This window comes from Natator depressus, chromosome 7, assembly GCF_965152275.1.
Source record: "Natator depressus isolate rNatDep1 chromosome 7, rNatDep2.hap1, whole genome shotgun sequence".
NCBI lineage: Eukaryota > Metazoa > Chordata > Testudines > Cheloniidae > Natator > Natator depressus.
The window spans coordinates 27629240-27656281 of record NC_134240.1 but is presented as its reverse complement, the minus strand read 5'-3'; the positions used below and the strand labels follow the sequence as shown (position 1 = coordinate 27656281).

The 27042-nt window shown below is 41.9% G+C and overlaps 1 protein-coding gene and 1 pseudogene across 1 annotated transcript in view; one reads left to right on the top strand and one right to left on the bottom strand.

Moving 5' to 3' along the window:
* Positions 1-27042, top strand: part of CACNA2D3 (calcium voltage-gated channel auxiliary subunit alpha2delta 3) — an 869947-nt gene that overhangs the window by 6403 nt on the left and 836502 nt on the right. The window lies entirely within an intron of this gene.
* On the bottom strand, positions 15276-22205 carry LOC141991299 (parapinopsin-like; annotated as a pseudogene).

The following is a 27042-nucleotide window of genomic DNA, read 5'->3' as shown; positions in this document are numbered from 1 at the left end:
AATTAGCCATTCAAATTATCAAGACAGTTCACAGGTGGCTTACTATATGGAATTACAAGTTTTGAGAAGAGATTAGGACAACATTATTGCACCACAAATCCCGTCTAAATGATAATACAGTAGAAGCTCAGTATGAACACCAGAGTTATAAACTGACCAGTCAACCGCACACCTCATTTGAAACCAGAAGTACACAATTGGGTAGCTGCAGAGACCAAAGAAAAAAAAAAAGCAAGTACAGTACTGTGTTCAATGTAAACCACATTAAAAAAAAAAAAAGGAAAATTTAAAAAAAGATTTGGCAAGATAAGGAAACGGTTTGTGCATGTTTCTTTTAAATTAGGATGGTTAAAGCAGCATTTTTCTTCTGCCTAGTAAAGTTTCAAAGCTGTATTAAGTCAATGTTCAGTTGTGAACTTTTGAAAGAATATCCATAATGTTTTGTGCAGAGTTACAACCAACCTTCTTCCCCAAGGTGTTCATAACTGAGGTTCTACTGTATCCCCCTTTGATCTCCAAGTCAATAGAATACAGTAATGAAGCATTATAAGACAGGAACAGGATTTGTGATCTACAAGCTAATTAGATCACATTGTTAGATTTCCAATAGGATGCAGGTAAGCATAGACATATTTAGAAGCTGTATTCTCTAACAATACAGGCAAACAGGTTAAAAATTGTAGTCTACTTAACACAGCTTTGATAACAATCTACAAGGAAGACCCTGTTTACTGTTTCAATACCCTTTTGATATGTCCTTAAAGGGTTGCTTGCAGGTTGCCTAGCTTGCTGATTGTTTAATCTTTGCTGGCTCAGCATTATACCCTCTCAGTCAGGGCAGGCTAAGTACAGTTCTGCTGCCCTTCACTCATACAATAAAGATTACATTTCATTACCCCTGCATTCAATATTGGTGATTTGTAACCAACACCAGACACGCGTGATCACTTTGGCAAAGCAGCTCCATCTGCTGTCCACCTAGACAGTGTATGGGTGTCTGTGCAAACAGTCAATTTCTGAAGTCTTATTCCCGCAGCTCATCACTAGATGTCAGGGAAGAGCTCATTCAGATCTTGCTTATACATGCAATCAAGCAATTCCTCCTTCATTTTCCCCAGCCCCTCGCAGGCCATACTCACCATAGCTGGTGCAGTGACTGGTACCATGCACAAGCTATCCCAAGTTAAAGTAAGAATATAGAGCTTAAAACTTCAGGGAAGTAAGGGGAGTGAGGTCAGCATCTTAGGTTTCGCTTTTTGTGGTGCATATGCTGACAATGGTACCTCTGTCTTATTGTCAGCTGCTGCCACTGTGGCCTTAACGGTCTCTTCTTCTCCCCTTCCCCCCCCCGCCACCTCCCCCACACACAGAACGCCTGAGCCAGATGAAGAGGAGAAAGACTAGGGCTTGGGATGATATGATCCTGCAAGCCAGTGCTGCACTGGACAATGAGCACCCAGCCTGGAGGATGAATAAGTAGAGGAGAGAGTCCCAGCAGGAAAAGAGGGAGATTCTCCAGGATGTAATGGGGCTTCTCAGGCAGTAAACACAGATGCTGGGGACTTTGGTGGACCTGTAGGTTAGCCCAGGACTATCGAATCTACCTCTACAACCCACTGAGAACTCAATATCTGGACCTTCCTATGCCCCCTCTCAATGTTCTGCATGGCCTCTGGGTTGCAGCACTGCCCCAACCACTCCACACTGGGGGATATTAAAGAAAATCATAGCTTCACATACAGACCTGTGAAAGCCCCAGTTGGAGTATGTTAAGCTGAAATGGATATGAATGTTCCCCTTAAGTTTGGTTCTCTTTCATTAAACACATAATAAATTATTTGTTTTAAAACTGCACTTGCTTTTCTGACTTTGTTCTAGATAATATAATTTTATTCTGTTACAGAATTAACCTATTAGTTCATAACACATGCGGCTGAATGCTCCCTTCTGAAAGCAACCAATCACTTGTTACTGCACAGTGTCACACAACTCAGAGGTTCAAAACGTTAATAGGTGCATTAGAAATATTATATTCCTAGTAGGGCTGTCAGTTAATCGCAGCTAAAGCCTGTGATTAACTGAAAGCAAAATAACGCATTAATTTGTTCAACGGGTTAATATCATACCTGTGGGCCAGGCGGGAGGCATTGGCAGCGGGGGTCTGAAGCAGCCCCAGCCCGTATCTTCCCGGGTGATTGGTGGTGGGGGGGAAGAAGGGGTGGGCTCGAGCCCCATGAGAGCCCGGAGCCCCCATCCCTGACCCTATATTTGACAATATAGAAAACCCCAAAACTATTTAAATAAATGGTATTTTAATACTGTTTAACAGTGCGATTAAAATTATGATTAATCGTGATTAATTTTGTTAATCTCTAGACAGTCCTAATTCCTACATGGACAGTCATCGCTTCCTAATTCCCACCCAGCCATAAGAGAACTGGGTCAGGTAAAGCACACTCCAACAACACATGAGACTCTGGCTCACTGTTAAAATGGGCTTTCAAAGCCTCCATTATCTGAATAGCTCCCCACTGAGTTCTTCTAATAGCCCTTGTATCTGGCAGTTCAAATTCAGCAGACAGCTGCTCCATCTCTGCCATCCACCCCAGTGGAAACTCTTCCCCCTTTACTTCACTTACATTATGCAGGACACAGCAGGCAGCTGCAACTGTGGGGATATTTTTCTCCTTGAGATCCAATCTTTTGAAGGGCCACTGGCAGTGTTTACTCACATGACCAAAAGCACATTCAACTACCATTCTGCAGCTAGTGAGCAGACAGCTGAATCATTCCTTGGTGTCATCAAGTTGGTAGGTGTATGGCTTCCTGAGCAAGGGGTAGGCTGGGCCCTCAAGGGTCACAATGGACACTTCAACATTCCCAATGGTAATCTGCTTGTCGGGAAGGAAAGTCCCAGCTTGTAGCGTTCTGATGAGTCCTGTGTTCATCATGTGAACATCATGCACTTCCCTTAACAGCCCATACTGATATCTGTGAAGTGTCCCCTGGTGCTCCACAATGCTTGCATAACCATAGAAAAGTAGCCCTTTCTGTTGAGGCACTCAGTGGCAACGTGGTCTGGGGCCAAAATAGGGATGTGTGTGGTGGATCTATTGCTCCACCGCAATTCGGGAACCCCATTGCTGCAAATCTGTCCACTATGTCCTGCACAGTGCCCGGAATCAAAGTGCAGTGTACAGGGGCGGCTCTACCACTTTTGCCGCCCCAAGCAGTCACCGCCGAATTGCCGCCGCCGCATGAGCGGCAGAGCTGCCGCTGATTTGCCGCCACGCCCGGAAGAGTGGTGGAGCTGCTGCCCAAAAGCCGCTGCGGCGGGAAGAGCGGCGGAGCTGCCACCGAATTGCCGCTGCGGGACACAGACTGCCGCCCCAGTCTCAATGCCGCCCCAAGCACCTGCTTGGAAAGCTGGTGCCTGGAGCCAGCGCTGGCAGTGTAGCAGGAAGCGATCAGTGGCCCTTCTGGTGAATCTCCCGACTCCAAATTGATTCCCAACTGACTGGTAGGAATCTAGCACTGCAAGTTCTCAGAGTGAGATTGCCATTTGCGTCTCCACTGTCAGTGCATCTCTCATTTCGGTGTCCCCACACTGGAGGGCTAGGTGATCTCAATGCACAATCCAGGGACGTGTCCTTGTGCATCAGAAAGTTCTGTAGCCACTTGCCCATCATCCCAAACCTGCATTAAGATGTGATCCCACCAGTCAGTGCTTGTTTCTCAGGGCCAGAAGTGACACTCTGCAGCTGCTTTGAGAATGACAGCAATAGCCTTGAGTGGGTTCTTCTGTCCCACAGCAGTCTGTCCTCCAAGGAATCAGGATGTTCCCTTCTCATTCAGTGGTTCTTGTAGCTCTGCAAATACTCCAGGATTGTGTTCTCTGTGCTTGCAATGTTCATGAAAATAGTGCAGATTTGTCAGAGAGTGGTGGACAGCAAGGAGAGCTATGCAGGTTTGTGGGATTTTGGGGGGAAGGGGAAAGACCCAAATTATGGGACAGAGACAGTTACAAACTGGGAAATTGCCTCCCATGCTCCCAGTCACCCTGTGTGACTCTTTTCAGCTCCATTGTGCAGTGCTGGCTGGTGAGGAGTTGCACAATGGGAAACCTATCTATGGCGCACTGCACTCTGCATTGATAGAAGCACTCCTGGTGAGTACACACACTGCTGACGCAAGGAACCAAGCGTGTACTACCACAAGTGAAATACTAACTGCGGTGGCTGTATGCCGACTATCTTCAGTCAACAGAAGTTTGTAGTGTAGATATGGCCTGAGTACCTTTACTAGTCCCAGACCAGAAGAAGACGTCTGTGTAAGCTCAAAGCTTGTCTCTTCTACCAACAGAGGTTAGTCCAATAAAAGGTATAATCTCACCCGCCTTGTCTCTCTCATAATCTGGGCCTAACATGGCTACAACATTGCAGACATAGTTTTATATATGAACATGAGCCCATTGTAACACGTATTCCAAAAAGAAATAAACCATTAGTAATCACTGAGAGCAATGGTGAAAGAAGCTATAAGCATATTTATGAAGTGAAATATTTTATGGTTCTTGTAAATATCAGGTCTTCTTCCAACAAACCAGAAAACCCACAGTAGGAAAACAAAATATTTGCAACACAAGAGACAACTGGATGCTCACAACTGTAGGCAACTCATTTTAAAAAGTATTCAATGTCAAATTTTGATTAAGTATATATATAATTGGTAGTCAGAATTATCACCTGGCCCAGCTATTGACAAAGTTTGGTGGGGTAGGAAATTTGGATGGGAAGTGGTTTCTGATACTTACAGCACCCCTCGTTTCTGTTTCCCCTGGCACCCTATCTCTCTGCCTTGTGTAGCTGCACCCATCCTCCCTCACAAAGGAAAGCAGGCACTGGGGAGATGCCATTGGCAGAGCACTCCCAGTATGTGTTGTGTCACCAAGCTGATGTAATTCCTGTGACCCCCAACCCTATGGAATTTTTTTTTTTTAGCCAGTTTCCTTTTCCTTGATGAGGAATATGCAGAGATCCAAAGTTGGAGGACACCTGGTGTAGTGACATGAGACAGTGGGAAGTTCCTTTGAAAGTAGGCACAGGATGAAAGATTTGGCCAGGCAGCCATTTTGGCTGGGGGTAGATAAGGCCTGAAGTGGCTCAATTGGCATTTTGAAATTCATCAGATGTGCTGTGGTCATCTTGGCTGCAGGCTAATGGGAGATTTGTGATGCCAGTGAGAGCTGTGCAGGCAATAGATCAGTTCTGTGTTAACTTACAGAAGGCCCTAGAGACTGAGGCTTTTTCCTGGTGGCTTTGTGATTTTTATATCTATATAAAAATAACGTAAAGTCCCAAGCCATAGTGAGACTTTTCCTTCTTTCTCTGCCTTACAAATCCTTGTACAGAATGTATTGTTTAGTTCCCTATCAGATGGTAACTTGGACACCAGCACATGGCACCCGTGTCTAGGTGGTGAATTGATTTACTCTAACTTTAGCTTCTTTAAAAGTTACTAAGTAACTAAGCACATCTATTTCTGGGATTTTACATGCATCATAAAATGGACCTTCTACCAAGGTTTAATAAGGACAGAAAATTACACATGGTAATGCTGCATTGCTATCAGGGCCTCACTATAGGATATCATACGTAACAAGTTGAAACTACACAACTTTCCAATCAAGTATTCTTCAATGTGGTCTACATTGGAGCAACTCTGCCATGTCTTGAAGGGGAACTGGAAGCCACTGTGGATATTTAATCATCAGACACATCTCCTTTTCATAGAGCTGTGGATTTCTCCCATATAGAAGAGATAGCATGAGAGTCACAGGACTGAAATGACATCATACCCAGTTCAGTCTGGGTCTTGAACACACTCAAAGGAAAAATTGTTAGAATAAGTGTCAATATATGCCTCTTATGTACGCACATTGTACTTTTGTATGTAGCATTTGGAGAAGGCCTTCTATCCCTGTGAAAATAATCAAAATAATAGAGGTTGGAATTTTTGCTAGCTGATCTTGTTAACTTTTTTTTTTTTTTTTTTTAAATTAAGTAAGCCTCAGTTTTAGGCAGTTCAGTGAAGTCCCATGGCTGTTTCTCTAGAGCCCAGTACTGGAATATTCTCACATGCACTGTATAGTCTAGGATATTGGAGAAGATTTCAGTCTTTTGACCAAAAAAAACCTATTCTGTTAAGACAACAGCTCTGGTCATTGTCTAGAATTAGGATGAAAGTGCTTTTTGCTCTGATTGATTTATTTTCTCATGTTTTCTGAGTGGCAGAGAGGCCCTGTGCCAAAATCTGTCACTGATTCTTATGTCTTTTAAGACCGTTTATTAATGTCTAGACTGCAGCCTAAATGCAGGATGGCACACAGAATAGGGACTCTACACTACTAAATTATTAGCAGTATCAATACCAATTTAATATGCAATATAACCTGGGGCGGGAGGTGCAAAGGGATGATATCTTCTGCTTACGGGGGATAGACTCCTATATCTAAGAACTCTTTTTCAATTTCTAACCACTATGATCCTATATTGACAGAGTAACTTTAGGTTTGTTTTTTTATTTCTGTTGGTATGAAGAATTTCTTGTATGCAATGAAATATCTCTCTGGGAAGAAAGGGCTAGATTCACAAAAAGACTTGGGTTTTGTGACGCTGAGCATCTCAATGCCTAACCTAGGTGCTTAGATCACAGAAACAGCACTGTAATTCACAAAGCCTGAGTTAGGTGCCTGGGCTCTCTGTACAATGAATTGGGTAATGTCACAGGCACCTCTCTCCCCCAAGGTACAATCTGAACTGTTGAACAGCTGTCCCCCCTCAATTCTCCAACTTGGGGTGTCTTTTACACTGCTTCACTGTGAGAGCAACCACTTCTAGTCTGCTCCCATACAGCTTCCAGCATGTAAATCACCCCCGGCTATACTGTATGAGTGCTACAGCTAGCCACCCACCCACCCATGAATTATATTACAGAGTAACACCAGCAAATTCCCAGTCCCAGAGAAATGTGAGTCTTGTACTGCCCTGTACCCTTCTGGACAATACAAGTTCAGAGAGAGTCTGCCATTTCATTAATAGGAAATGATGTGCACAAATCTTGTTATCCCAAATGAAGTTCCCAAACATATTAGATTAAATAAAACAATAGAACAAGTTTATTAACTACAGAAAGATTAAAAAGAAAAGGAGTACTTGTGGCTGTAGCTCACGAAAGCTTATGCTCAAATAAATTTGTTAGTCTCTAAGGTGCCACAAGTACTCCTTTTCTTTTTGCAAATACAGACTAACACGGCTGCTACTCTGAAAGAAAGATTAAGTGATTACAAGCAATGAGGCACAAGTCATAATTGGTTACAAAGAAATAAAAGGTAAATGTAAACTAATATCTAACTTAACAAGCCAAGTGAACTTAAAACAAAATGCAAATCATGTGGTGAGAGACAGTCTTAGTGGTTGGATGCCTTTCAGCCAGGACCTCTCCCCCAGTCCAATGCTTCTTCCTTGTCCTGCAGGCGTTGTGGATATTGTGGGCAGAGAGAAAGGGAGGAGGGATGATTTGTGTCCTCCGTTCTCACTTCTTATAGTTATTTTCCTCTTTGACAATCATCTCCAGCTGAGGTTCAGGAGACAGTCTATTTGCACAGGAATCTCTAGCTGTTCCATTGCCATGTAAATTTCTTGCTCACACCCTTTTTCCTGCCAAAGAATGGCCGCTTAACCAGATGATAGTCCTGGGTGAGATGTTGGCTAGCCTTTTCTCTCTGGGGAGCTAGTTTGAAGCTGTTTCCCCAGACTTGGAACATGCCATATACAGTAGAATTTTATAATTTTACATAAAACGTTGCCACACATTTTACCAGGGCAATCATCAGCAAATTGAGTTTTAAATGATACTTCATAAGGTACACTTTGTATGAAATTTATCGTGGTCTTGTAAAAGTAGTGAACATAGGGAACTGCAATTCACAAAAGCCAGCATGCAAAGTGGGGAGCTACCAAACTAGCCAATGGGAGATGCCAACCCACTCCTGGAAATAGGTCCCTAAATCCAGGCTCCAGGGACCTCTGGTAGCAATTCACACCTTGGGAACCCTTCTCTTGAAGTCAGGCAACTTAAGTGCCTAAGGTGTTTCTTATGAGAATGAGTTAAGGGTCCTGCCTCACTCTACACAAAATGGCTGGGGGAGGAGGTGCCACCTGACTTACAGCTTTTAACTCAATGGTTGGAGTATTCATATGGGAGATCTGTGTTCAGTTCTCCCCCCCAACACTATTTTTTTTCCCTCCAGAGTGGGAGAAAAGAGTTGAACAGGGAGGTCTCTTATGTCTCAGGAGTGTGCTTTAACCCCGAGCAATAAGAGACTCTGATGTGGGGCTTCGTCAGTGTCTCCAGCTTGGAAACTGTTCCACTGTGTATAAGTACTTTCGTCAGAGGACCAGGTGAACTCAGGAGTGAAAGTAAGTCGAGTGACTTACCGGTATGCTGGGGCCAGCTCTGGCCCCCGGAAGGGGTGGGGCTGAGGGGGTCAGAGCCAGCCCCAGCCCACCCTGTAAGGTAAGTGTCCCCACCTTCTCCTCCCCCCCCCCCACCGGGGTAGCAGCGGCAGCCCAGGGCTCCTGGGGCTATTTAAAGGGCCCAGGGCTCCACTGCTTCTATGGCCCTGGTCCTTTAATTAGCCGCCAGAGCCCTGGGGAAGCGGCTGGGCTCCAGTGGCTATTTAAAGGACCAGGGCGACAGAGGCAGCTGGAGCCCCCGCTACCCCAGGATTCTGGGAGCTATTTAAAGGGCCTGCGGCTCCCCTGCTTCTACCGCCCCGGTCCTTTAAATAGCCCCCGGAGCCCTGGAGTAGTGGCGGCGGGGCTCCGGCGGCTATTTAAAGGGCCGGGGTGGTAGAAGCAGGGGAGCCCCAGACCCTTTAAATAGCCGCCGGAGCCCCACAGCTGCTACCCCAGGGCTCCAGCAGCGGGGCTCTGGAGGCAATTTAAAGGATCTGGGGTTCCAGCCACTGCTGGGAGCCCCAGACCCTTTAAATTGCCCCCTGGGGAAGCCGGGCTGCCGCAGTACGGTGCACCGGCTCTTGCTGGTACGCCGTACTGGGGCGTACCAGCTTACTTTCACCTCTGGGTGAACTGTACCTTGGATCTCCCACCTCCCAGGTGGGTGCCCAAACACCCAGGCTACACAGTCATTCTCTTTCTCTATTTATTTATACATAGTGGAGAAGCTTCAAGAGGACAGACTGAGGGAGTCCCACATGTGAATATTCCATAGCTCAGTGGTTAGAGCACTCTTGAGAAGAGTGAGACCCCTGTTCACAGCCTTTCTCCCCTGCAGGCACAAGGGGAATTGAAGCTGAGTCTCCCACATTCCAGGTGAATGCTCTAACCACTAAGCTGAAAGTTATAAGTTAAGTGGCACCACTTCTGGCCAGATTTTTGGATGGGACCCCCTCCAGTAGCTGGCCTCCTCATCCATCCAGATTTTTGAATGGGACCCAATCTGGTAGACATCCTCTGAGCATACCTACTAGATAAGCATTTGCCTGCCTATTTTCCCCCAGCTTGTGACTCACTCAGGGATGTAGGTAGGAGTAAGCATCCTGATGCCTAGAGTGAGGCAGCAATGCATATGCCCAACAGAAGAAACTTTGCCTATGGAACTCTTTAACTCTGAAAAATTAGGTACCGAGTGAGTTTAGGACCCTACAGGGTTGGGTGGGAGCTTTGTGAATCAGTGGAGTCTACAGTTAGGGCTTAGGTGCCTCAACCCAAACTTAGGTACCTAAGTATCTTTTTGAATCCACCCTAAATGATTTTTTGGGGGCTTATTGTATATTTTTATAAGGATAATGGACTTCTACCTTTAGCAGCGGAAGTTCCTAGTAAATTATGCCTTCCAAATAATTCCAGTGTAATACATTTTTTGTAACTCCTATGTGCAGTGTAAAATAGTTTCTGGTTTTTAAACTGAATTTTCTCTTTATCCAGAGAAACAATTAGAAATAGCATGGTCTCTAGTGAGACAATATCTGAAGAAAGTAGCGAGATGTCCATGCTTCAGGTAGTTTAAAAATTGTACTTATGGTACTTTGAACAGCCACCAGGTGGCAGCATAGGTATGGAAACAATACAGTATGCTACTATCTACTTACCCTGCAAGCTTACTACCAACAGGACAACCATAGTGGGGTTTTTTTGTTTGTTTGTTTGTTTTTTGGTTTTTTTGATCGATTGTTTATGAAAATCCTTTGACTTTACTGTGTCATTGTTTGTACTTCCTGGTATCTTTGTCTTGTTGTGCAATTAAAGAAAAATCTTAAACTGACAAGGCTTGGTGAACGTAATACTGTTTTTAGTTTCAGAAGGCTGGATAGACCATAGTGAACTTGGCTGACTGTGGTGTGTTGGAGAAGAAACTGTGGAATAACTGGCGTATTTTGCATATGAGCTGAGGGTATAGACAGAGGGGAATAGCTGCTGGTGTTGCTGGTAGTTACCAGTGAGGTGTTCTGCTCTGATTCGATGATGAGAACAGTCGGCTGCGGGCATGTTCCCTCTGTGTGCTGCCCCAGCTCTGCGCAGATAGCTGACACAGCAGACCCCGAGAGAACCCCCAAAGACCACAGACTCTAGTAAGGTACGAAGGCAGCTGGCTAGGTTTATTGTCAAATGAAGCACAGTAATAGTTTCCTCTAGACTCTACAGGACATACTACAAATATGTGTCCCCTGGCAATGGACACAGCTCAGTCAGTGGCGGGACACTCCACTGCCCCCTAGGCTGGACAAAGATATGCGCTCTGGGACCTACTTTTATATAGTTGGAGGACAGATTACTCATCCCTACTGACGTATTGAGGTACAGCCGCTTGACTCATTAGGCTGCTGTCTCCCCCTTTGATTGTGTTGGTTCAAACAAACAGATCTGTCCATCATGCTGTCCTTTTGACCCCGTCTTTGGGATGCACCTGGCTGTTCCTTGTTGTTTCTGTGAAGTGTCCTCGTATCGGGATGTCCAGGTTCCTTTTATTACTACTTATATCATTAGTGCATGCTTTCTAGGAGCCCTTTTCTTGCCAAGTTCTGCAATTCGGGCCTGCCTCTGGCTCACAGCCCAGCTTTGCTAAGCAATGCCTGGAAGTACTTTGGTTCAGGCTTTAGGCCTCAGACCAGGCCTCTGATACAAGGGTTTATGTTTCAGGGCCTCTTACTACAGCTGGCTCTAGAAATGCCTTCTCAGTTGACATCTTGTACACTCTGGAATTTTTGAGTTGCAGATATCCCAACTGCTCCCCGAATAGTTATCTGCCAGTCTATGGAAAGACTTGTGGTTTAACTTTGTCATTGGTGCAGCTGGTGATCCTGCAATACAGGAAAGAAATGGAGGGGGAGAGTCCAACCAGAATATAGGTTGTCACAACTTATATTGAAGAAAAACAAGAGGCAACATTTGAAAAAAGTGGTCTCCAATATTAACTTATGCATGTGAATACCTGTGCTCAAAAATATTGTATTTGATGCTAAAAATTACTTAACTTTTAAAGAAAAGCCAACATTTATAGAAATTAAAAGGAATAGTCAGACATCAGAAGAACCGTGATTGTAAAGAAAAGTTGAAGAATGTGATGTAGATGTTTCTCTTGTGCCCTAATGCGCTGCCAACAAATCAGAACTGTGCACCAGCTGCAGATGACAATGTGATTGGAAAGGATTTAATGACACTTCAACTATGGATTTAGTCTAATCTTCACATGTGCATCTGCTTAGGTTCTGGCTATTAAATATAGTGATAATTAAGCAGGTATCAGTACCTAAAGACTGTGAAAAGGTAAGCATACTGAAGGAGAATAGGTGGCAAAATGAAGGTATCTAAACTGATCTGATCTTTAAAAGGTTGGCAAAGTCTCTCCCTCTTGGAACAAATGTGTTCACTAAGGGCCTTACTAGGAAGATTGTGTATGCAGCTATCTATTAAAGCACCACAACGTGTTTTGTGTGGGCCAGGCTTTCCTCTATAGGCGATAAGCTGGTTGTGTGTAATTGGAGGGAGGAGGGACAAAAACCACCTACTCCATACTGAGGAGCTGTAAAACTGCTTGGTGGGGGAAACAGAGTAGCTTCTATAAATCCTGGGAAGGGGCCAGGTCTAGATGGTCAAGTAAATCTGAATCTGGTGCATGAGAGGAGCAGCTGGAAGCAGGGGTATTGCAACAGTGTGCTACATTTTGTCATTTACCTTTGTTTTGCTGCCTGAACTGAGTGCAATGCAGAAGACAGTCAATTAAAGGACTTTCGTTGACTTCAGTGGGCTTTAGATCAGGCTCAGTGTGAGCAGTGCATTCTGGGACAGCTGGAACAGGTATATAAGGCCATAGTAAGGCGGGAGGTTTGGTTTCAATAGGAGACAGATATGGGAATGCCTGTTCTGAGGCATGTATGGAAGAATAAAATTTAAGGGTTGCTTTAAATTGCAACACTATCTTCTATTTTCTCATTTTGACTAAGCTTATTCTTATTTTTGTCGTTAAATCTGGCTGCAGTTCGATTGCTGTCCTGTATGCTTCCATAAATGGTTTAGTGCAGATGCTTGTGAGCCTCACCCTGCCCAATGTGGAACTGTCTCTTCAGTCGTGATGCCCTGGAGGCTCATGGAGCCTCTGCGGGTTGGGTGAGATGTCATTCCTCTGTCAAATAGAAATATTTATAATTTTAAGTTTAGTCTTTCAATATAGCAAACACTCCACTAAGGAACAATAGCAAATTCTTCTTAAATCTCTACCCCCAATACTACATTATTTGAAACTCAGCTGTTTCTTCATTAAAATGTAGCTAACTCTGTTGTAGACAGTGATGTGTTCCCTCATGTACTCTAGGGATAGCTATAACAGGATTAATGTGAACTTGAGGATTAGCCACTGCTGCCATAGCAAAGGCTGCAAGAGGAAGCCAGCAGTGCAAAAAAGCCATAATCATTACTAGGAACATCTGTAACATCTGGGTTTCAGCTTTAGTTGTTGAAGATTCTTTAGCTACTCCTAGCTTTGCAGCCTAGTTCAAAAATAGCTTACAGGATACCTGTTAAAAACCAATGCATCAAGTCAATTGCATTTCACTTTTGGTGAGCAAAATAACGATGAGACAACTGGTTCATTCTGATGAGTTTATTTAAAAACTTATGAATAAGTTGGTACAGTCTCCTGAAAAGTCATTATTTTGATCAAATTAGTTAATGTAGCTGAGACACAACTGTTGCATGTGACTTAGATTTTTCTGAAGAGGTATAATTCTGATTATAATCAACTTTATGTAAGAATTTGAAATCATGATCTTTGCATGATATTCTATAACATTCATAATTGTGCAGGGGAAGAATGTAACTTGTATATGCACAGATGGCGTATCTGTCCATGCAAACTGTACATGCACACTTTTCCACAGGAAATTGCATGCATGCATTCAGGTGGGCGGGTGGAGGGGGGGGGGAAATCTGGTTTTAGATGCCTGGATATAGCTACCAGTTATAGGCACTTCACAAGCAAGTAAATGCAACTTTTCTGGTGGGATTTGCAAAAACTTTTGCTGAGCTTTGTTCTTGTTGAAATTAATGGGTGCTTTATCATTGATTTCAGTGGGAAAAGGATTATTTCAACATCATTTGCTTTTGGTAATCCCGCTCTCTGTTATCCCAAGATTTTTGCATAGAGACTCGCTTTTCTTATTTTGCTATGTAACTACAAAGTATTGAAATCAATCAATGGCAGAAGTAGGAATGAGAACGAAGGGCTAGAGCCACAAAAGGATTTAGGTGCCTAACTGCCACTTTAGGTGCATAAGTCCAACACTTAAGAGCAGCTGAGATCCTGGATGAATAACCTCACCACCAGGCTATTGAGCAAATCTCACTCTGGCCTAATGGATATTCATTGAAGAAGCACTAAGTCATTATGAGTGACTGAGGTGCCACTATGAATGACACTCTACCCTAGTGGTTAGGGTACTCACTTATGAACTTGCATCTTCCACGTCCCTTGCATCTTGCATGTCCCTGCGTGAATGACTATTTAATTTACAAAAGATGGAATAGCTTCAACAGCAGAAATTGAGAGAGATCTTTACCAGACTCTCTTATAGCCCAGTAGTTTTAGCGTGCTTCTGAGAAATGGGAGACCTGTATTTAAATTCATTCTCTAATTCAGGAAGAATGGGGAATTAAACCTGGGCCTCTCACATCTTATATGAGTACTCTAACCACTGAGATAAAAGTTAGAGGGAAGGCTACATCTCTTCCACCCCTGCCATTTTGTGAATCTAGGCCTGTAAAAAGAATAAAAAATCCACTTGGGGCCAAATGAAACACTTTCTATTTGATAATTTTTTGGGGGGGGCGGGGGGATATTTGAGTTGCTTGATTCAAAATGATTAGTTGTTCAGAGGCATTTTTGTGAAAGGCAAGAGAACAACAACAACAACAACAAAGAAAAAAACAAAAAACCAGTTATCCAACCTGCTCTAACTGTGAGCAGCAGCATGAGAGTAAAAGCAAATAGCACCACTGTTAATTTCCTCCTCGAATTCAGGTAGGTCGGAAGGGGCAGAATGCAACGGGGATGAGGGAAGCCTTGTCTCTAGCCCATAGGGTAGGTTTGCTACATGCTGTGTGCGCTGCTGTGCCAGGTATAGACCTGGCACCATTAACACTATCCCTGGAGCACTGGGGTTACTGGGAGGGTGATTGTGACTGTCTTGGTCTGTTACAGGTGCAGCCCAAAAACACTCTGCCTGCTTCTTTCTCAGGGTAGATTATTATCTAATGCTCTAACTGCAGGTTTGTACACTTCAGTGCAAACAGTTCAGGCCCCAAAAGTCTGGGGGATGTAAAATCTTGCCAGAAGGTGAATGGTGTAATTTCAGGAAAAAATATTCACTAGTTTTTCCCAGCTGTAATTAGGTCTCTGGGTGCTCAGATGCCAAGGTGGTGAGCATGCTAGAGCAATACTTGCATAAAGATAGACCTATTATACTAAATCAAAACTTGTGAATTAAAAATACAGGACCAAATTCTCAGCTGGCATAAATCCGCATAACTCCTCTGAACTTAATGAAGCAATACTAGTTCAGAGCTGCTGAGAATCTAGCTTTTTTTTTTCCTCTTTGAGATACTCAACTATTTTAAAGTGAACTCTTATGAATCCAGTATGTTAAGAGAAATGGAATGTTGTTACGCAGCATAGAGTCCACACTTGATTTCCCGTGGCTATCTAGATAGTTTTCCTTCTGCTTTGGAATTCCAGTTAAAGATCATGTAGGAAACATTAACTGGGTCGCTGTTGTACCAGTCTGCGGCGCAGGAGGACTTAATGCCTTCTAGCATTAAAGTGGAGGTGTAGTCCAAACATCTGGGACACCACCAGTCCTATCAGAGCCACCTTTGTGGTGAAAGTAAGGGTTCCCCTGGGCTTGGACACTGCTGTTACGTGATCCACAGCTATCACTGCAATGCACAAAGCTGTAATACCTGCAACAGTATTTCTGTCACAGAATCACATTTTCATAGTTTAAAAAACCCCAAATAATAAAAATCCTCAAACAAGTTAATAATAAAATAAAAATCTCAACTTCTAAACCAGAACACTTAACCACCTACTATATTGTTTTGTACAGTATTTTCTTAAATACAATAAGTAACCTGCAAATAGTTACCTTTCTAGATTCTAGCTTTCTGCAAACATCCTACCCTCATGCAGGGTTTGGGTATCTGCCAAACTGTTTCTGAGAAGAAACTTTCACAAAGATATGTATATAGTGATGCAGGCTCCAATAAAGAATACGTTTTCTCTACTCAGTAGAAGGAATGTTTTAATTTCTTATTGCCCTGAAAGCATTAATTCTCTTCTGCACACAGAAAGGGATAGACTTTTTTGCTAACTACTACATCTCATCTCATCTCACATCTCGTCTACTACATCTCATCTAACATACTAGAAGTGAAATTCAACCTAGTGCAAAGACTCAGAACAAGACCTATACGTCACGTTAATCCTGTCTGAGCTGTCAAAATTAAGTGGTGCACAGGCCTTGTTCTGGTTCTCTACATAGGGCTGAATTTAACCCTAAAATACTACATAGGAACTGGCTTTCAATCCCAGCTCTACCACCGAGTCCCTTGGGGCAAGTCATTTAATTCTGTCTTCATTTCCCTATCTGTAAAATGGGCATAGTAATTGAATAATGCTTACCTATTTGCTTCCCAGAAGTTCTGGGAGAAAACATTAATTAGCTTTTTATAAATATTAACTATACTCCTCTTCTGGAGGTCTCTAGTTCTTCTATAAAGTGGACAACTATGGGAAAACATATTCCAAATCCCACAGATCTCTGGTATCAGTCTGTAGCATCAAGTGTCCAAGGCTTTGCACTGGTAGCATAGATCTCTATGTTGTATGGCCGTTGGCTTACATCGTGATCTATCTTCATTTGGGGGTGGGGTGCAACCGCACAGCAGGGACACTGAGGTATTTTAAAATGAGTTTTCCATAGCACAGAATATGTTGATCATAAGTTGGCAAGAGCAAACGGGACAAACGCCCAGTTTTGTCAAAAAAGTTGGGACGTCCAGGACAGCACTTAAAAAGGGGACTGTCCTAGCCAAAACAAGATGTATGGTCACCCTAAGAAGGTGCAATTTTGGGGTTCCTTGTCTAAAGCTTTATTCCTATAACACTTAAAATGAAAATATCTTCTTTTTTGCTGAGCTCTAGGAAATAACAAATGTCAGATTTTCAAAAGTGCCTGTCAAGGCTGAATCCCCACTTTGTCACTTTGAATACAGATGGTGGGGGCCCACAAGGATTTTAAAAATTTAACACTTGCCACTCCAGGCTTGTATTAAACTCCCAAGCTTACAGCTTTTCTCTGTCCTGGGCTTGGTAAACACTGCCACACCCCAAATGCAAAAAATCCCCTTGGACCCAGGAAGGAGCACTTAGGAATTCCTCCCTCTGGGGTACCCTCAAGCCCCTCCATGGAAGAGCTGAGAAAGAAAACAAAGGAAATTAACTGTTGCTACCAGCTAATCAAAAAACATGCACAAGCCTCTTAGGACAGCAAAAATCCAATCCTGTTCTTAAAGGTAAATTTTATTAAAAACAAAAAAGGAAGAAAATACATCTGGAACTTAGGCTTTTGCTAGACTTTAAAAGAGCATTCCAAAAATTAAGCACCCAAAATAGCTTTCTTGGGGGTTAACTTAAAGGTTACAAACAAAAGCATCTGGGGTTAGCACAGAGGAGTCCACAAGCCTTAAAAAAATAAACAGAAATAAACCTAATCGTATCTTTTTAGACATTCCCTAATTTTACTTACTTATCTGAGGCTTCAAATAAGTAGGCTCGAGGTATGAATTGTTAATCTATAATCATACCTGGCTTAAACTGCTTACAGCATTGCTGCTCCGTGTCCCTGCAGCCCAGAGAGAACAACAGACAAAGGGAAAGTTTCTTTCGCAATTTAAAAAGTTCTACCTTCACATTAAAAAAAGGAGTACTTGTGGCACCTTAGAGACTAACAAATTTATTTGAGCATAAGCTTTCGTGAGCTACAGCTCACTTCATTGGATGCAACAAATGCTCAAATAAATTTGTTAGTCTCTAAGGTGCCACAAGTACTCCTTTTCTTTTTGCGAATATAGACTAACACGGCTGCTACTCTGAAACCTACCTTCCCATTGGCTCTTTTGGTCAGGTGCCTACTTCCTTTTCTTTACCTGGGGGACTTTTAACCCTTTACAGGTAAAGCAGAGAATAGCTACCAAGAGGGATTTTACAGCTAACTGGCTGGCTGGGTGTCCATCAAAGAGAGCCACCCCCCCACACTTCATTTATAACCGTGCCCAATTTCAGAGGTTAGGTACAATCCAAGTTTGTACATTTAAATACAATCATTAGATTAGGCTGTGTAAAGGTAGGCTCTCCATGTATTAACGAAAGCACACACAGTTAAGGGATACCAATCTAGTGGGCCTTTCTGAAAATTTGTCTTAAGGTCAGAACCACTTCTTACTACTGATTATCCACAAAAACTGAAGGTATTTTTTTTCCCCGGGTAGAATTCTTAAGTACTTTAATTCCCTTCTCTCAAATAACAGCTAATGCTGAATGCATTGAGTAAACTGCTTTGTTTCAATAGATTTTGACTTATCTTTGAGAGACACACATTCAGTTCTGCGTTCTGTAAGGTGATTAGTTCCATTTTATCCTCCAGTGAGGATACAGACTTCAGTACAACCAGCATTGTTGTAGATCACTGGATTCTATGAACATAATACTTCTCAAGGGCCTCAAGTCCTCTTATCTTGAAGATGTAGTAAAAGTTGAGATAGATTGCAAAGGTCAAGATGATACCAGAATGTCTGCTGGTGCACTAGATTTTTGAGGGGGGTGGGGCGGTGGCTTGTGTTTTGCTTAAGTCACTTATCTTAGTCAGATCAAGTTACACCATGTAGATTCCAAGATCAGACTTTTAAAGGGAATTAACATGCGGATAGGCACCTTGGCATTTTTGAAGATTGCACTAATGTCATTGAAATCAAAGGGAGTTTGGTGTCTTGATACTTCTGAAAATTTCACGCAGTGCCTGTCTGCATCTTTGGGCAACTAAATACCTTAATCCAGGGGTAGTCAATTAATTTCTTGGTCAAGGTATAATCAAGGTCCAGATGCCAGAGAAAATAATAATAAAAGGTAAGTAAATAAAAAGATTTTGGGGTCCATTCAAAAGCATGTGGTGGTCTGGATTTAGTCTGCAGTCTGCCTATTGACTACCCCTGCCTTAAACAGTCTGGCCCTGGGTCACTTCCTTGGGACTGAAATTGGGTTTTCTATACTACTGTAAACTTGATATCACTTCAGTGGAGCTATTCTAGATTTACACCTGTATAAATAAGAGCAAAAATATATCCATAGCTCTGATTTAAAAACTATGTCCAGCAAAGTTAACACAGCCAGCAAGTCAGATTTCAGCACCTGGTAAGTTTTTAAGTCTTTTGAGGCCCCACTAACTGCCGTAGTTTCGAGGGGGTTTAATTCAAGTTTTCAGACCAATAATCCCTGAAGTCAATTCTTCACTCACTTACACCCTTGCAAGCCTACTGACTTCAATGGAACTTTTAGGGTGAGTAAATGATTATGTTGCTAAAGTGTGCCTGTTAGGTGTGGGAGGAAATACAGTACTTTATACTCATAATATCAGAAGCTATTTCTTTATTTTCTATGTTTGTATTTAATTTATATGGGATATAGGGGCCCAAAGAGTCAAAGGTGTAAACATAATCCAGTCACTGTACAACATTAAACAGTGTTAAACTAGGTTTGGCATTTGGAATAGAGACCTCAGCCTATTTGGTACCATGGCAAACGCATTATTCAAATGTTTTATTAAAGATGGAGAAAAGAAAGTTAAAGCCTTTGAAATGTGAAGTATTAGGGCTTGCATTTTAACACATCCCTTGTTCTGTTCACCTGTAGAATGTCTTTAGGAGGAAAAAACCCTTGACAGTCTTAGATGGCAATAACTGTCCTTTTTGGGGAAAAGAGAAAAGCTTACCTGATCTGTGCTGTTGCTGCTGCTGTTGAAGTCCAATCCTGCTTCCTTTAAGACAAAACAACACTAACTCCCACAAAAGTGGGAGAAAAAAGGACAGCAAAGTCAGAAAATGCAGCTTCTGTCTCCGGTGTTGAGTCTCACTTGCAACCTCACTGCTAAAAAAACAAAAAAAACCACAGGCCCAGCACACAGTCTCATTAGCCACTCTGAGACTTGGCAAACTCATACCAGCATTGGGCTATTTCGGACATTGTTTTTAGCTGTCTCCCTTATCACATGGGAGGCAGGGTGAAGAGGACCCAGAGGGGTGGTGTTTTGGATTTGGCTGACTTGGTGGAAGTGGTGATGTCATCGGCCTCTCTCTTTCTGGCCTGGTCAGGACACTTCTCCAGGATCAGATAAAAGAGGTCTCGGGATGAAGGAGATGGTGGGGGTGGCAGCCATGATGGCAAAATTTGCTGCAGTTTCCATTTTTTTTCTCATAAGCTCTTCCCATTGGGACCCCAAAAGGGGAGTAATGGCAGAATAGTCCCTCTCCTTGTTGTTTTGTCAAACCCTCAGGCCTAATATGACAGATAAGTTTTGGTTTATTGATTGATTTATTTATTTTGTCTCTCGCTGTTTACCACAGATGATCTTAACACAGTCCTTGAATTCATTTATTTATATATATAAATAAAAATATAGGCCTTTTAGTTCGGAATAATTCAATCTTTGTCTCCCTTTTTATACCTTTCCCCCATCAATGTTTATTGTTATAGGTTACTGTGACATCTTATGAATTTACACTCCCTTCTTACAACTGAGCTTATAATTAAGTCAAATTTGTAGGCCTAATTATTAATGGCTGTGTTTAGAAAAGTAGAGTGGTTAGTTTAGTGTGTGTGTGAATATTTCTTGTTACTCTAAATATAAATATAGACTGTAAATTTGCCCAGGTTCTAAGGTTAAATATATTCTTGGATAAATTTCCTTACCACTTTGGAAAATTATCAGGAGAAGGCAGATGAAACGTGAATTTGAAGAAGAAAAAAGCAACAGAAGTTGCTATGTTTCTCACAAATACAATATTATAGAACCTCTTCTCTTAACAGGCTTATTCTTGCATCAGGCATAAGACAGGTAACATTATTCAAAACTATATAGCCTCAGCACTGAACAGCTACATGCTGGTTTGCTGCTTTCACTTTGAGACACAGCACGGTGTGGAGGGCCAGATCCAACTCCCATTGAAATCCATGTGTGTCTTTCCATTGACTTCAATAGGTGTTGGATCAGGCCCAAAGAGAGCAATTAAGCTACAGAACATGAGTATCTTAGAGAAATCCATCTTTGATTCAGACCATGTGTTGCAATAATAAAAACCAGATACAAGTGTCTAAAGCTTGCTGCTACAATCCATAGGCTTTTAAAATCTTTAAAAGATTGCCTTACTGGGTATATGGCCAGTGTTATCCTCATTTGGTTTAAAACAGCTGGGCTTATGCCTCCCTCTTCTTAAATGTAAAACATGAAATATGGCAAAGACACTCTTCTATTTGAAGAGCAATGCTGTCAGCTATGCTAGTAAAGGAAAGGTTATTGTGCCCACTATATGGTGACACAGACCTCCAAAATACACTTCACAATGGCAGTTTATAGCATCTTGCACTGGAATGTTCTAATGTGATTTATGACCTAATAGGTAGGTGTTGCATTCGGGGTCAGCTGTACTACTTACAGTTTCCGAACTGCGAAAGATGATAGAACCTAGGTCAGTTCTCTTCTGCAGTCAGTGAAGAAAAGAGTGAATCTAGTGGAGAGTTTCATCCCATTTTTAAAAGGGAAGAGGAAAACTGGCAAACAGTTACCCTGTTTGGTGCTAGTTATTTAAGTGGGGTGGAGGAGGGATGGCTTGACCTGTGTATTGCTAAATTTGTGCAGGAGCGCATGGCCTGAAGCATTCCTGGACCATACCCATTTGATAGGCTAAGAGACTAAAACTTGCCTACTGGAGTTACACTCAGTATCAATGGCAGAGTCAGAAACAGACCCAGCTTCCAATTTCACTACTCTAACTATTAAACATGCTAATGTAGATTTATTTCATTTTGATAAAAATATAAGATTTAGAAATTGCTTGTATTCTAAAGTGTGAACATACATCAAGTTACTGTGATATGGAAAAGTTAACCCATATAAATGCAAAACTGAATTTTAGGACCAAATGCTAGATATAAGCAATAGCTCTGCTTTTCATAATATGTAACACATTCACTCGGATATGTAATACTTACCTCTTCCTTCCTCCCCCACCCCCCCATGCCACTGCAAAGCCTTCAATGAAAAAGCAGCTCTACCCAGATTAAAATACTCCACTTCATTTGTTTCTACAGTCAAATCTACTCCAAGATCAACTATGGCTGAATTTACTAGGGAATAGTTAGTGACTGTCAACTATAGACAGCTTTGTTAGCCGAACAATAACTGTTGTATACAGGATCATTGATATGGTGCAACATATTGCTATACCTGCCAACATGGTGTAGCCAATGCTGGGCATCAAGACTACGCCAGCATGTGTGTCCTCCCAAGTAATTCTCATTGTAGAAGTGCTTACGTGCCAATGATTTATTTGTTAGAAGAGTGAACTAAAGAGAGACCAGGAAGATCTGTTTCACTTGAACCTTTCACTTAATGCTATATCTCTGCCTATCTTTCTCTAATTTTTTTTTTCTCTTGATGTCTTTGAATCACCTCTTCTCACTTAATATTTTCACAGGCACAAGAAGTGATATTACAGAGATTATACAACATTTAAAGGAAATCCTTTAGATCTGCATTTCTTTGCTCATAATGCCCCTTTCTCATTAATTTTCTAATTAACCTAATATAGCACTCCTCAGAATTGCTATCAGTTGGATATTCTCATGCAACTGAAGCTACTTCTTTTAAAATTAAAATAAAAGATCTACCTTGCACAGAAAGTTGTACTTTTCCTACAGCTGCACAGCATATAATTCATTTTATGGATAAACTGAGTAACCTGGGTAAACTAAATGCTTTTGGCAAAAGCAGTTTCCTTAATAAGACTAATCAATTACGTTTTCCTCTCTGCCACATAGTCAGAGATGAGAGAATATCTTTCCACCTGGATTCATCATGTCATCTGAAAAGCCAGAATGAAAAGGGACAGGATGGGATTACAAACCTCTGTTTCCTCCCATAAACTCTTCCTGTCTCTGCAGATGGTACCCGTGACAATGTAACTCTCTAAATAGGCTCAATCATTATCTACTGTCAGAACAGAAACATAACATTACAATGTAGTTTTGTCTTCGATAGTGACTTGGTAATAATGAGATTATCGGCCTCCAGAGTTACTGTCTAACTGATTCCATATCAAATGTGCTTCCATTTGTAAATGTTATATAAAAAATCTTGCTGGCCCTACTAACACTCCCTGTGCTCTACAGCCAAACTGGGTTCTTCTCCTGATAACTTACCATCACTAGAGCAGGGCAAACTTTTCCATAGAAAACTTGTTTTAGTGAAACATGCAGATTCAGTGATACCAAAACATTTTGCAAAATGTTTGTCAGTTTTGCCAAATTAATTTTTTTAAACCTAAACAAATAAAATTGAAACATTTTGTTTCAACGCTCTTCAAACAATGTTTTGATTTTTTGAGGGGAGAAGGTTCCAGATTTCTTCTGTTACGTTGAAAACAATCAAACATTTAAAAATGCTTGAAATCTAACCAAAATACTTTGTTTTGGGGGTCAAACAAAATGTTTTGGGTTTTTTTGTTCAAAACTATTTTTTAAAATATTTGGTTAGCTGAAAATTTTGTTTGACTGGAACAAATTTTTTTCTTTTTTTAATTCTTGGAACAGCAAGACAACAAATCAGTTTATCTGCACAACTCTAATCATCACTAGGACATAGAGGTTCTGCAAATTTATGCCCTTAGCTACACCTCTGCAAGCCCATTGCCTTCAGGCTTGTCAGTGACATCTGTGTAAAACTACTTAAACTGTTTCAGAGTAACAGCCGTGTTAGACTGTATTCGCAAAAAGAAAAGGAGGACTTGTGGCACCTTAGAGACTAACCAATTTATTTGAGCATAAGCTTTCTTGAGCTACAGCTCACTTCATCAGATGCATACTGTGGAAAACACAGAAGATGTTTTTATACACACAGACCATGAAAAAATAGGTGTTTATCACTACAAAAGGTTTTCTCTCCCCCCACCCCACTCTCCTGCTGGTAATAGCTTATCTAAAGTGATCACTCTCCTTACAGTGTGTATGATAATCAAGGTGGGCCATTTCCAGCACAAATCCAGGTTTTCTGCCCCCCCCTCCCCCACACAAACCCACTCTCCTGTTGGTAATAGCTTATCTAAAGTGATCACTTTAGATAAGCTATTACCAGCAGGAGAGTGGGGTGGGGGGAGAGAAAACCTTTTGTAGTGATAAACACCCATTTTTTCATGGTCTGTGTGTATAAAAACATCTTCTGTATTTTCCACAATATGCATCCGATGAAGTGAGCTGTAGCTCACGAAAGCTTATGCTCAAATAAATTAGTTAGTCTCTAAGGTGCCACAAGTACTCCTTTTCTTTTTACTTAAACTGTGTATGCACATTGTCAGAAATAAAATAAGGGAGAAATGGTAGGGGAAAAAGAGAAATAAGAAGAAGAAGAAAAGGGGGAGATATGCAATGGGTTTTTTCTTTGCAAATGGTTATTTACGTATAATAGGTTTAGGCTACCTCTGTCCTGCTAATGCTGTGGTTGGCTTGAAGATCTCCTATTTATGCTAAATCATTTTATTCTGGGTCACCAGAGATCAACAAACTTTTGAGATAAATGTCTGGACACATGGGCCTTCAGTTGGTGGAACTGTAGCTGTAAGAGTAAGCAACTGCAAACAAAGAGTAACTATAAATGGAATAATGTCAGACTGGAGGGAGGTCTCAAGTGGGGTTTCACAGGGATCTGTTCTGGGTCTGGTGGTGTTTAACATCTTTATTAATGACCTGGATCAAATTTGCAGATGACAGAGCTAGGGGGGGTTTCCAACACTTTGGAGGATAGAGCTAAAATTCAGAGAGATCTTGATACATTGGAGACCAGGGATATAGACAACAAAATCAAATTGAACAAAGACAAATGTAAGGTGCTATGCTTAGGGAAGAAAAAACACATGCACAAATACAAAATGGTGGATAACTGGCTTGGCAGCCGCACTGCTGAGAAGGATCTGGGAGAAGTGGTGGATCACAACCTCAACATCAGTCAGCAATGAGATGCTGTTGCAAAAAAAGCAAATGCAGTTTTAGGTTGCATTAACCACGTCATCGCATGCAAGTCACAGGAGGTGATAGTACCACTCTACTCAGCACTGGTTAGGCCTCAGATGGAGTATTGTCTCCAATTTTGGTCACCGATGTCGAGAAACTGGAAAGGGTCCAGTGGCAAGCAACGAAGATGATCAAAGGGATGGAATGCAAGCCATATGAGCAAAGGCTGAAGGAACTGGTTATGTTAAGTTTGGAAAAGAGGAAATTAAGGGAGAACATAATAGTGGTCTTCAAATACTTTAAAGGCTGCTATAAAAAAGATGGAGGAAAAATTGTTCTCTTGCCACAGAGGGCAGGACAAGAGGGAATGGGTTCAAACTACAACACAGCAGATTTAGATAGGAAGTTATCCCTGAAATTTGAAACTGTAAGAATGTTAGGACAATGGAACAGATGCCTAGGGAGGTTGTGGAAGCTTACAAAAGGGCATTTACAAAAGGGCGCTGGATAGCCATCTGTCTTGGGCGGTTTAGACACAACAAATTCTGCATCTTGGCAGGGGGTTAGACAAGATGATCCTTGTGGTTCCTTCTAACGCTATGATTCTAAGCAGTGGTCAGTGTATGCCATTTTCTCTGGCAGGGAGGAAAATCTAGTGAGATAATGCACCTGTTTGGACTAAGACTATAGCTGAGTATTGTTCTTCAGTAATATTCTTAGTCCAAACTGACTGAGGGCCCATATGCCCACAGACATTTATCCCCATGGCCTGTCTAAATTAAAAATCACACGCTCACTAATGAAACAGATAATGTAATTAACACTACAAGATCCTTCTGAGAATAAAGATGATATTCAAACCTTCCTAATCAATTTAGGTCTCCCAGGAAGACAGACGTGTGAATCTTTTACTTTCATTTACCAGTTTAGCACTAGATGCAGCAGCATATACTAATATGAAAAGGTAAAATGTCTGCATGTGAGCAAAATTTGTTCTCATACTACACAATTTATATTATAAAATTATTTAACCTGTATTTATATTTTCCTCTGCCCCGGTAAAGGTACTCCCCCTCCAACAGGGGTGTCTACGCTGCAGGAGGAGGTATAATTGCAGAATGGTATATTTGCACTAGCTTTAATCTAGCTAGCATGGATATAAATAGCAGGACAAATGTGGTTACACAGGCAGCAGTGCAAGCTGTAGAAGCCCCTGGGGGTCCTAAGGACATACCTGTGTTATTAGCCCATGCTGAAACCCATGCCACCCTACCTTCACTGCTATTTTTAGCCATGCTATCTAGATTAAGGCTAGAGCAGCTCATGCCAGCCCCTGCTACAAACAGACCTCTGCAGCGTAGCCATACCCCGAGACACAGAAAGAAGCCTTTTCAGGCTGGGCTTCACATCCAAGGTCAGAGGACTGAGCTTGATCCTAAGGCAGGGACTTGGTTTTCTTTTTCTGCGTATGTTATCTCTTGAGGAAGCGAGCTTGCTGTCAGAAACTGTTTTCTGCTGAGTCATTCCACCAGTTTATAAAGACAATTCAAAATGTAGAAATGAATTACAGCAAACATTTATAATAGAATACTTTATGTAATCTCCTAGAGTGTGTATGTGTGTGTGTGTGTGTGAGAGAGGCCCTGCAAAATGATTATCTGCAAGCAGCATGAGCTCCACAAGGTCAGGGCATGCTTGGAGATCGGGAAACCCTGTGATACTTCTAAAGTAGGTGCTGACTGTGAAACTCATGAGCTCTGCAGAGACCCCAACAGAAGACCACATATGGGGAATATCAACTAGATTTTGCTTTGAGAATTAGTGAGTGCAAGAATTAAAACTGTGTTTATAATGATAGTTATAACTGAAACTATATTTCAACTGTCTCTGCATATTTGAGCTTTAATGTTGTGCTGCATAACGTTAAAGCACCCTAGGGAACTTTTAGTGCACACCAGCAGGGTCTACACAGACCAATTAACCCACAACACATTAGTGCACCCTAGAAATCACCCCCCCGCCCCATAGTGTGTAACCCTGTCATGTAGACTATGGTTGCCAAGTGTCCAGTTTTTGACTGGAATGCCCAGTTGAAAAGGACCCTGGTGGCTCCAGTCAGCACTGCTGACAGGG